We start from the raw sequence: 12733 nt of genomic DNA on the forward strand, positions 1-12733 counted from the left end.
CCATAGGTATAATATCTTTGTTACATCTCTCACCATCTTCGTATCTCACTACTCTGCTGCTTGGTGGAAGAAAAGTCTAAAATGTAAGAAATTAATCGTTAAGGACATGTTACAGCCAAGATCCTTATATGTTTTGAGGAGAAATAAAACCAACTCTTCAAAGTTATTGTATCTGCTGATGAGTTTCCCAAAAAGTTAGTTACCACAAATCCAAATGTAGACCATACTGCCTTTTCCTTGCCCTGCAACAAACAAAGAAACTCCTCATCTTGAAGAAGCTTACGAATCTGACGTCCAATAGAGACTCCTTGTTCTATATTTGCTTCACTTAACCTTGTAAAGTTATCAATCAGATGCATGAATGCTTTTACATTTTTATCCATTGCCTTTACAAAGTTCTTCATAACAGTGGTGGCCAAAAGTATTGGCACCCCTGCAATTCTGTCAGATAATACTCAGTTTCTTCCTGAAAATGATTGCAATCACAAATTCTTTGGTCTTATTATCTTCATTTAATTTGCTTGCAAGGAAAAAACACAAAAGAGAATGAAGCAAAAATCAAATCATTGATCATTTCACACAAAACTCCAAAAATGGGCCAGACAAAAGTATTGGCACCCTCAGCCTAATACTTGGTTGCACAACCTTTAGCCAAAATAACTGCGAACAACCGCTTCCGGTAACCATCAATGAGTTTCTTACAATGCTCTGCTGGAATTGTAGACCATTCTTCTTTGGCAAACTGCTCCAGGTCCCTGATATTTGAAGGGTGCCTTCTCCAAACTGCCATTTTGAGATCTCTCCACAGGTGTTCTATGGGATTCAGGTCTGGACTCATTGCTGGCCACCTTAGAAGTCTCCAGTGCTTTCTCTCAAACCATTTTATAGTGCTTTGGAAGTGTGTTTTGGGTCATTGTCCTGCTGGAAGGCCCATGACCTCTGAGGGAGACCCAGCTTTCTCACACTGGGCCCTACATTATACTGCAAAATTTGTTGGTAGTCTTCAGACTTCATAATGCCATGCACACGGTCAAGCAGTCCAGTGCCAGAGGCAGCAAAGTAACCCCAAAACATCAGGCAACCTCCGCCATGTTTGACTGTAGGGACCGTGTTATTTTCTTTGAATTCCTCTTTTTTTTTCCTGTACACTCTATGTTGATGCTTTTTGCCAAAAAGCTCTACTTTTGTCTCATCTGACCAGAGAACATTCTTCCAAAACGTTTTAGGCTTTCTCAGGTAAGTTTTGGCAAACTTCAGCCTGGCTTTTTTATGTCTCGGGGTAAGAAGTGGGGTCTTCCTGGGTATCCTACCATACAGTCCCTTTTCATTTAGACGCCGATGGATAGTACGGGTTGACACTGTTGTACCCTCGGACTGCAGGGCAGCTTGAACTTGTTTGGATGTTAGTTGAGGTTCTTTATCCACCATCCGCACAATGTTGCATTGAAATCTCTCGTCAATTTTTCTTTTCCGTCCACATCTAGGGTGGTTAGCCACAGTGCCATGGGCTTTAAACTTCTTGATGACACTATGCACGGAAGACACAGGAACATTCAGGGCTTTGGAGATGGACTTGTAGCCTTGAGATTGCTCATGCTGCCTCACAATTTGGTTTCTCAAGTCCTCAGACAGTTCTTTGGTCTTCTTTCTTTTCTCCATGCTCAATGTGGTACACACAAGGACACAGGTTAAGTCAACTTTAATCCATGTTAACTGGCTGCAAGTGTGATTTAGTTCTTGTCAACACCTGTTAGGTGCCACAGGTAAGTTACAGGTGCTGTTAATTACACGAATTAGAGAAGCATCACATGATTTTTCAAAGGGTGCCAATACTTTTGTCCACCCCCTTTTTAGGTTTGGTGTGGAATTATATCCAATTTGGCTTTAGGACAATTCTTTTTGTGTTTTTTCATTGAAGACAAATTAAATGAAGATAAAAATACCAAAGAATTTGTGATTGCAATCATTTTCAAAAAGAAACGGAGTATTATCTGACAGAATTGCAGGGGTGCCAATACTTTTGGCCACCACTGTATGCCCAACTTGATAAGATTTTGTTACCACCATTGCCTAGGTGGGTCATCAACTTCTGGATGCAGGACAGTTTACTCCCTTGCTGAAGTGAATGTCGGAGAGGCCAGTCACTTTTTTTGTAGCAATATTCTCTTGCACGACTATCCCACACACACAGAAAGTAGCAGTACTTTTGTGTATCCTCCCTGGAGACCAAATAAGAGGACAACAACCTTGATGAAATATGTGAACAAGCAGGTGTAGGAGCTCCTGCCGAGCATCTAGCACAATACTCACTGCCCCACGGCCTAATCTGCACCAATAGGACTGAGGAAGCTACTTTAAAATATGTTTTCATTGCAGTGGTACATTGTAAATTCGCTCTATCTGCTTTGAATGTACATTTTGGTGGTCTTAAAGATGAGATAGCAGGTATATGACACAAACTGCAGAAAATAGAGCAGGGGCAGTGGAAGTCAGAGTCAGCGCCATTGAGGATCAGATAGCTGATACAAGCAATGAGAACAGCAAATATCAGCACTGGTGGCAGAAACAGATGATCTTGAAAATAGGTCAAGGCTCAATGATATACCACTTATTGGTGTGCCTGGAAAAATAGAAGGCTCCTTTCCTACTGAATTCTTTCAAAACTGGCTGAAATTAATAATCAGGCTTGAAACCTTATCCCCCCCCCCATATGCTGTAGAACAAGCTCATAGGGTGCCGACCTGTCCTCTTCCTCCTGGGCTTCCACAAAGACCTGTGCTGGCTAAAGTTTTACACGGACAGAGATATTATCCTGCAGCAGGCAAGGGATCACCCAGATGTAACAATCAATGGGTCCAAAATCTCCATCTTTCCAGATTATTCTATAGAAGTGCAGAGACAAAGAGCCAGATTCATTGATGTAAAAAAAAATCTCAGATCTGCACGTTTCATATTCAATTATTTTATATTTAATAAACCTTTCTGAATTGACGTCTTCAATAAACCAGCAGCGCGGGAAGTATCCACAAATTTCTCCAGATCCTGATATTCATCGGTTTTGACAAATCCATGGATCCGCAGCAGCTGAACATCAGACTTAAAATGCCAAAGAAAAGAATACGGATCAGGTTAGCACAATCTGATACAAATACTCATAAATGTTTGTTGGATAAGACCCTATTTGCGCTACTTTCTCCCTCGTGTTTTGGCTTGGATACAGAAGCAATACCTTGGAACCGTCACCGGGTCTGGCAATTGTCAAAGGAGAGCCTGGCTGCAGAGGGAATTATCTTTATATCTACATCATGGAATACTTTTACAATCGACTATCATCAAGGGAACGGCTCATGTTACAAACTATTGGACAAACAGGAGGATCCATTATGGACATGGACAGTTCTACAAACTCATTCAGTGAGGAGGACACAAACGTTTTAAAGGAAAAAAAAACTTTGATCACTTCAAAGATGCATTAAAAGAGGAACTTCATTTTGGTCTGGATGTCCGGTTTTTAACTATTTATATGGATGAAAAAATATGTCTGAGGGGCCTCAGGTTGGTACATACTTCTCCATTTTCTAAGGACAATACATTTACACTTGAATGAGACTCTAATTTAAATAATTGTATGCACATTATGTGTTAACATGTTTACATAAAAAGAGAACATAATTGTTTGAAACTGCAACTGAAAAAGTCCTATCATTAGCTAAGGACTGTGAAGACCTGGGGTCTTCCGTGGGCATAATACTACTCAGATAACACAGGGCGAGGGTAAAGCAGTGTGCCAACATTTTATTGAACAACTAAACTGACATTAAACAGAACAATCCCAGCAAATACCCAAGATGGTACAACATTACACAGTTTCACCCTTCCGCTGACCCACCAGGGATAGAACAACTGCGACTTTGGGACTTCCAGGGCCAACTACCTCAACCAGTGGACCCCGCTTTTGGCGGGCCCCCACAGAGCGGAGATAGCAGCAAGCTTAAGAAGCTGACAGTCCATCAAGGTACAAGACCAGGAGACCCAAGGGTCCCACCCTGGCCTGTCTGGGAGTTTCCATGGGTTCCAGGCGACTAGAGGGTTCCACCTGGCAGCCCCAAACAACATATACATGGAGCCAGATAACTTCATGATTCCAACCTGGTCTCCCAAAATGTATCCATGGGTTCTCTGATGGTAAATGGAGCAGATCCGTATCCTTCCAGTCAGGGCCGTATACTCTTAGGCAGGAATAATGTAGAATCCAAATCTGTGTCGCTCTGGATCAAGCCATGCTACCAAGCTTTTGCCCTGAAGACTCTGACTGATTTTTGATTCTCTCTTTCAATTCTCACTGCTACAGAGGCATATGTGCCTTAAATAGTTAGTTGTCCTTTCAAGTATGCATCCACAGGTCAAGGATTAGGGAAGGTATTATTCCACAGGGCTCATGTCTCATTGTTTGAGCATTTAATCAATTTATATAGTTGGTATAACAGTGGGTTCTTGTATATCTACATCTAGATGGCTTTAGTACAATATGCAATTAGCATAGCAACAAACATCATTGTTTAAAAACCAAGAGAAGTCACATTCACATAATCTTATCTCCTTCTTGACCAGCCACAGAAATACACTCACAAGTCAACACAAACTCAATAGTGTATTTCTCTTGGCTGAACAAATCTAGACTTCTGGCTGATTAAGATAAAAAGCTGTTTTGTCACAAGGACCTATTAAGGTTTGAATCTCATCCATAGTATAAAAAAATTAATTACAACACTATCACATCCATATTACAATTAAAAAATGGAGCAATAATGAAAAAAATCGAAAAAACTGCATTGAGGCAGGGATTATCGTACTATAAAAAAGAAAGAAACACAAAGTGTGCCCCGAGTGACATAACAAAATCTAAAAATTCTCTACCTATACAATTAAAGGACAAGGCTAATGAATGTACTGATACAAATAAAAACATATTGCAAATAATAAGATCGAACCGAAGATAACAAATAACAAAATAATTGAGAAAGTCCTACCAAATAGAATTAAACCTTTATCAATTGCAACAGTTGAATCTACAAAAAGTACTGTGGGCAGGAGCACAGATTTGACAAACACTCCTCTTATACAAAATTCAAATATACTACTTCCATCCTCTGAGTGGAAAACCTCTACCTTCATTTTGGTTCTTAATGCAAAAAAACATCTTGACAACATTAGACTACAAATAAATAGACTCAATGAAGAAAGGGAAAGAGCTCGTCTAAGTAAAAATAAAATAAAGACAACTAGTGTCAATAAATGAAATATAAGTCTAATTTCACCTAATGAAATTTAATCTCTTGTTCTACTCGAATTCTCAGATCCCATTTCTACTCCACTACTGGACCTCTCAATATATGACACTACATCAGACCTTGTTTCCTCTACTAAAAAAACAAGCAATATTATAATAGTGGATGTCAGGAATTTCAACACACACAGAGGGACGACACCGAGGAGATCACGCAATATCTCACTGTGCCGTCACGCTGTCCGTATTTCGTCTGTAGTTGCGAGCACACGATCCAGACTACTCTACGTAGGTATCTGTAAGCGACCAATGAGCGTATGGCGTCACACCTCGGGGATTTCAAAGCCTGGAATCCGTGTTTAACGCCCTCCGTACAGTCACTGTCAGCTTCACGATAGCCCAATTATTATTCTCTGCCACCACCGGCCGAGTTTGAAATATAATACAGGCCTGGCCTGACGCCTGCCTTTTGGTAGCGTATATGGCTTCGGTGGAAGGGAACGATTACAGAACAAAAGAAACAGAACTATTAAATTTTATGTTTAATCCAAAAGGGAGGCAGTGTTTAGGAAAAATATATACATAAGGATGTTACAAAGGAGACATTAAAATACATACGCAGTTCCATAAAATAAATAGGATGAAAGAAGTTAACTTACACTATACGATCGCGGAGATGATTCAATATAGGTGGAGGAGGGATTCCCCAGCTGGATTGTGCTATAATTGAACAGGACCCGTTGCTTATAATTCTTATTCCCCCCTGGCAATGAGTGCTCCTGTCTTCTCCATGGATTCTCTTATACCTAAGGGGAGATCTGGCTACATGCCCCTGGTGGTGACATCATGTGGGCCGATCTCCAGCCTGTACATTTTTATTAAAAACGCTAACTTCTGCAATAGCTCATCGCTCGTTGATCGCAGAAGCTTGCAAACTACGCCATTTTTTCCCTTATGATTTTATCTTCATTTAGAGACCACACATCACATAGCTGCAGTCTGCTATTCTGGTGTTTTTGCGCTACAGCTCCCTGATTTTGCTTACAGCCCTGGAAAACTACATATACATTCCTGGGCTGATTTGATCAGTACACATATGGGTCCCATTACTGTCGGACGTATGGAACTCACAATATTTCATAGTTCATATCGGAGTCAGATCGTCTGCAAATTTCCCTTTGAAGCTCGGGAAGCAGCCTCATGGTTACAAGCAAATTAGTGCAAGTCAGCATTTTAATTACCTCCTGCGTCTTTCAGAGACAAGATGCTTGCTTCCTAACGAAGTTATAACACTCCTTGGCTGGCTTGTTTGCATAAGCTATTTCTCAGGCGTGCTTTAATTGGGACTTTTGTGCTGAGCAGAAGGGGAATAAGGGAGGGGGGCGAACATCTATGTCAGGCAGATGTGGGAGAACATTTTCCTGATATTAATATTTCCCTGACAGTGGACAATACCACAACTGGTACTAAAGGTCTGGTACCTTTTTTTTCCTTGGGCTGTGTCTCCTAAGAAAGGGCAATTAACCAATACTTCTTCCCCAAACCAGGGAAAAGAAAAAACCTACTAGAGGAACGCAAGGAGGAAGAAAAAATGGAAAATAAACCTACCCCAAGCCCCAAACAATAATACTCACAAATATTTTTAATCTGTCAGACTGCCTTTTATAAAATGATGAGAAATTAATATTATCAAAAGGACTTTGCTTTTGTGCCACAAACAAACCCAAAGACTTTGATCTGTTTTTAAATCTTCAGGTATTTACGAGGAACATGACACTGAAAAGACATAAAAGTGATATTCATAGGCAATTTCTCGCTTATGCATTAAGTGCACCCTATCTTTTACCATATGTGTTTCAGAAATACATAGTATAGCTGGATGGAACTGTTTTAAATATGTAAAAAACCGCACATCTCTTAGTGGCTTCCCCCATCAACCGGACATTCCACGCTATCACATCTAATATTAATGTCATAGTGATATTCTTGTGTGTGTAATAAGATGTTGTACCTTAACAATATGTCTATAAGCACTTTTGAATGTGATGTAAGATAAATAAATTGGCAAATAAAGAGATAAGAAAAAAAACAAAGGGGAGGGGTGGAAAAGAAAAACATGGTGGAAGAAGTTAAAAACAACCATAAACAACCAACTTAACAATCTTGACATTTCTCTCAAATGGAGAGAAGTGGGGCTATCTAACAGCCTTAGTCCACATAAGGCAGAGACCAACGTGTCTTGCATCTTGCATAACAGGAATGCTCTGAGAAGCGCTCCGCTTTCATGACCACATTAGGACACCAAAGGTATGTATACTAGTATAAGTATTATGTTTCATATTTCAGTATGAAGGATATACGGATCAAGTGTCTCCCCTGTGCACAATCTTCTCATTTGTATCTAAACACTGTGCAAAGACCCCACATTATCTCTCTCACTGTATGATGGCCCCCACACCATACAAACGCCCCATTATCTCCCACACTGTATGATGGTCCCCACACTATACAAACACCCCACAATATCTCCCACACTGTATGATGGCCCCCACACTGTGCAAAGACCCCACATTATCTCCCACACCGTATGATGGCCCCTACACTATACAAAGACCCCACATTATCTTCCACACTGTATGACCCTAACTGTAATCCCCACACTGTATATATAGCTTACATATAGTATAATGCACCAGATAGTCCTCAATATAGTATAATGATCCCCCCATAGGCAGAGTCTGTAGCATAATCCCCCCCATAGGCAGATTCTGTAGGATATTCCCCCCATAGGCAGAGTCTGTAGGATATTTCCCCCCATAGGCAGAGTCTATAGTATAATCCCCCCATTGGCAGAGTCTATAGTATAATCCCTCCATAGGCAGAGTCTGTAGCATAATCCCCCCGTTGGCCGTGTCTGTAGTATAATCCCCCCATAGGCAGAGTCTGTAGCATCCCCCCATAGGAAAAAAATAAACACAATATTCACCTCTCCTCCTCGTTCCCCCGCTACTACGAGCGCCCGCACATCTTCAGAACAATGGGCCGGGAGCCAAGTGATGACGTCAGTGACGTCAGACGCAGAGGGGACTGATGGGAGCGGGAGCGTTGTCGCACTCCCGCTCTCATCACTAAACTTGCGGTGATGGGCGGGAACGGCCTGATGCTGGCACCGGGGGCCCTCTTCCTGCTCAAGGGCCCCATAGCAGCCACCGGGCAGTGGAGTCTCCCTGCTCTGCCTATACAGTTACAATAGCGTAGCTCCTGGTGGGCCCCTGAGAACGTGGGGCCCGGGGTCACCGCCCCCTGGTAGCTACGCTACTAATTCAGAATGAACGAATAGCTCTTTACGGAAAGTATTGTCGTACAGTAACCGACAGGGACCAAGGTGGCTATTTCATGTATTTTATGACAATGTTGTTATGTATTGTGATGCAGCCCTATGCTTTTGCTTTATTTGATTTTTTTCACAGTCCTATGGCTTCCCATCTAAGATTTCTGTCTTGGAGCGTAAGGGGTCTCGGTTACCCTGGTAAGAGGATGAAAGTTTTTTCACAAATTAAGAAACACTAACCCCATATAATAAGTCTGGTAGAGACACACCTCACCCTGGATTCGGCAAGGTGATTGAAAAAACCCTGGGTTCAATGGGCGGTCCACTCCTTCCATACCAGCTATTCTAGGGGCAAATCGTTTCCAAGGCACTAGAGAGATGATTGTTTTCCTTTATTCATCCAAATGCATCATAAAAGCAATGTTTCAGACCGCTTTCATGAAGCTTCATCTGCCATTTTGTTTATGCTTGAAAAAGGCCACTTGCTGGTCGAAATATTGCTTTAATGATGCATTTGGATGAATAAAGGAATACAATAATCTCTCTAGTACTTGGAAACGATTTGGCTCTGAATTTGCTGGTAACGTGGTGGAAAATTGCTCCAAGGAAGCACAGAGCCTGTGGAGTGGTGCAAAGGGAACTACCATTATGGACACAGCTATTCTAGGGGGGTTACATTACTGGTACACAAATCGGTCAGGTGGGAAGCGAAGGTAACATGTAGGGATCCGGAAGGCCATTTTGTTTTTATATATGCATCAATAGACTCCAAAGAAATGCAAGAGCACCATAGGGTCTTATCCACGTTAAAGAGGTTGATAATTCTAAGTAGAACAGCTCACCTTATGTGGTTGTGTGAGACACAACACTTATAGAGCCTGAGAACCAGATGCAGCAGCTTCCATAGAATCATAGAATGGTAGAGTTGGAGGGGACCTCCTGGGTCATCTAGTCCAACCCCCTGCTCAAAGCAGGATTCATTAGATCATCTCAGACAGATGTCTGTCCAGCCTCTGTTTGAAGACGTCCATTGAAGGGGAACTCACCACCTCTCGTGGCAGCCTGTTCCACTCATTAATCACCCTAACTGTCAAAAAGTTTTTTCTAATATCTAATCTGTGTCTCCTCCCATTTAGTTTCATCCCATTGCTTCTAGTCTTTCCTTGTGCAAATGAGAATAAAGATGATCCTTCTACAATGTGACAGCCCTTGACATATTTGTAGACAGCTATTAAGTCTCCTCCTTCCATGAGACAGTAGATTTAAGTATCTGGATAGGAAGTATTTCTGTGCTCTCTGGAATACAACACAAATATTGGGAAATAAAATAGGTTTATTGTCAACGCGTTTCAGAGTCCACTGCCTCGTTCTTTAGGACAACCATGCATAAAACCTGTACTTATGGTTGTCCTAAAGAAGGAGTCAGTGGACTCTGAAACGCGTTGACAATAAGCCTCCAATTTTATTTCTCAATATTTGTGTCGTATTCCGGAGAGTGCAGAAACATTTCCTATCCTGCTACTTAAATAAACTCCCAAGGAACATGTCATAATGTGTTTATATACCCCTCTCCCAGCTAATAAAAAGATGATTAAGCAGGCGATGAGTTTCTCCTTAAGCTACCTAGATGCTCATGTTATATGTATGAGTGATTCAGAATGGGAGGAACAACCCCAGTGGTTAGACACCATACCACCACTTTATCGTCATATATGGAAGGCAATGGCTGGATTGATTTACGGTGTGCTTCTCACCCAGATACTCTGAAATTTACATGCCATTCTTTGGTGAGGCATATTCTGCCTCGAATAGATAATATCTTTGGCACTGTTGGAGTAGCTACTCTGATGGAGAAGGTGGAGCTCGGACAGGAAGGGATATATGATCACAGCCCAGTAACACTTACACTTGCAGCAGTTCAAGTAGAACATAGGCCTCCTTGGAAGCTTAACTCCTTTTGGCTGTCCCTCATAGGCCCTAATGATAAAATTCCTGACCAACTAGAATGCTTTGTGGCGGCACATGAACCTACTCACGATATTAATCTATTTTGGGACACATTGAAGCCATATCTTAGTGGTTGCTTGTCCTCTACCATTTCTTATATAAAAAAGTGACATCCAGAGAGGACATGGAAATAGAATCCAAGTTGAGGGAGGCAGAACGTGCCAATATATCCAAACCCCTCAGAGGCAAATAAAGGGAAATGGTTACAACTCCAACGTTTATATACAGAGCATATGGACACTAAGTCTAAGTGTAAGTTATTTTTTACTCGGCAATCTTACTTTGAATTGGGAAATCAATCTAATGCTATCCTTAAGGTTCGTGTCACGGATGGCTCGGTAATTACATCAGCAGAGGGCATCACTCATTGTTTTCAAGATTACTACGAATCTCTATACAAGTCCAAATGCCCCGTAAACACAGTCAACTGCCTTTCATACCTAGCAGATCTAGACTTCCCCAATGTAAGTGAGAATCAGTAGATGCTGATATCACCTTAGAAGAAATCAGCACAGCCATGAGCGATATGGCCTCCGGTAAAGCACCCGGCCCGGATGGGCTGCCATTGAAATTATATATCAGATACCTAAAGCTTTTAACTCTCCACTTTCATAGAGGTTTTTTCACAGATGTCCCTCTGTGAGTCATTCATTACTCACGTCCTTTTACGAAGCTAATATTGTTTTGTTAAAAGAAGGGAAAGATCCTTTAGACTGTGGATCTTACAGATCTATTTCTTTAGTTAATGTTGATTTATAACATTTTTACCAAGATTTTAGCTATGAAACTCAATACAGTGATTCTAGATTTAATACATCCAGACCAGACTGGATTCATGCCTGGCGAAAAACTTCTATTAATATTAGAAGGGTACAGCCTGTAGTTCAATATAGTACCACACAAGCTGATAACAACTGGGCACTAGCTTCATTAGACGCCATCAAGGCATTTGATTCAGTAGAGTGGTCATTCCTGGCAACACGGCTTCAAAAGTTTGGATTTGGCCCAAAGTTCCGTAACTGTATACATATCCTATATGTAACCCCCAAAGCCAAATGTCACGGGTGTATCAGAGGTGACAGACGGTCGCCCTGCAGTTGGTTGCAGGCGATCTCTACGTTTCGCAGTACAGACATTTCCTAAGATGAGAGGCTGTCTCTAGGACCTAACGGCTACCTCCCTCTGGTAATCAGCTCCCTGGCCTGAGTGTATATATTCCTGGTGTGTCTGAGAGGGAGGTGCCGGCTATGTTCATTTCTACTTGTGAAGGCTTAGCAAGAGCAGTGCTTCATCCTCTCTGGAGTTTGAGGCCGAGTTCGCATTTGTCTGGAGTCGTCTAAAGCTAAGCTTTCTTCCCCTTTTTGTCTACCCTTGTTGCCTATAGAGTTTAGAGGAAATCAACTAGTGCTCATCTACTTCGATCCCTAGCGTTAGCCATACGCCAGGGAAAGACAGGATGAGGCACGCGTGCGGCGATTGCTGAGGAGGCAATATAGGGATGATAGTTGAGACAGGGTGACACTAGACTATGAGGTTCCCACCCCCCCCTTTTTCCTAGTGTCTGGGCTCACTTTCCCTCTTTTCTCTGTGTTGCACTAAGTCTTTCCCACACCTGGCGTGACACCAAACTAGTAGTAAATGACCTTCCATCTTCATCCATCTCACTAGAAACGGGGACTCACCAGGGCTGTCCTCTCTTTCCTGGTTCATTGAGCCACTGGCTATCGGAATACGCTCGGCACCACCAATTAAAGGCATATTGATAGCTAACCAGACAGATATCATTGGGCTATACAAGACATAGTTATTTTTATGGATCAGGATTAGTGATGAGCGAGCACTAAAATGCTCAGGTACTCGTTATTCTAGTCGAGCAAATTCGAATGCTCGAGTGCTCTGCCCGAGTAACGAGCCCAATGTAAGTCTATGGGAAACTCGAGCGTTTTTCCGGCGACTCCCCCCGGCGGTATGCAGAGGGACTAAAAATTCCCCAAATCGATAGGAACAGTGCTCAAATTACATGGGAACAGCATTGGAAGACCCCTGGAAGCATTTCTGACTCCCAGGTCACTGCTGTCAACAACGTTGTCAGAGTATTGCGCCACTTT

At 42.0% G+C, this 12733-nt stretch overlaps 1 protein-coding gene across 1 annotated transcript in view; it reads left to right on the forward strand.

The window, feature by feature from the left end:
* LOC141171879 (uncharacterized) overlaps positions 1-12733 on the forward strand; it is a 307194-nt gene that overhangs the window by 176735 nt on the left and 117726 nt on the right. The gene's annotated exons all lie outside the window — the stretch shown is intronic.

This window comes from Phyllobates terribilis, unplaced genomic scaffold (genome assembly GCF_046119375.1).
Source record: "Phyllobates terribilis strain yellow unplaced genomic scaffold, ASM4611937v1 Scaffold_12__6_contigs__length_324123572, whole genome shotgun sequence".
Classification (NCBI taxonomy): Eukaryota; Metazoa; Chordata; class Amphibia; order Anura; family Dendrobatidae; genus Phyllobates; species Phyllobates terribilis.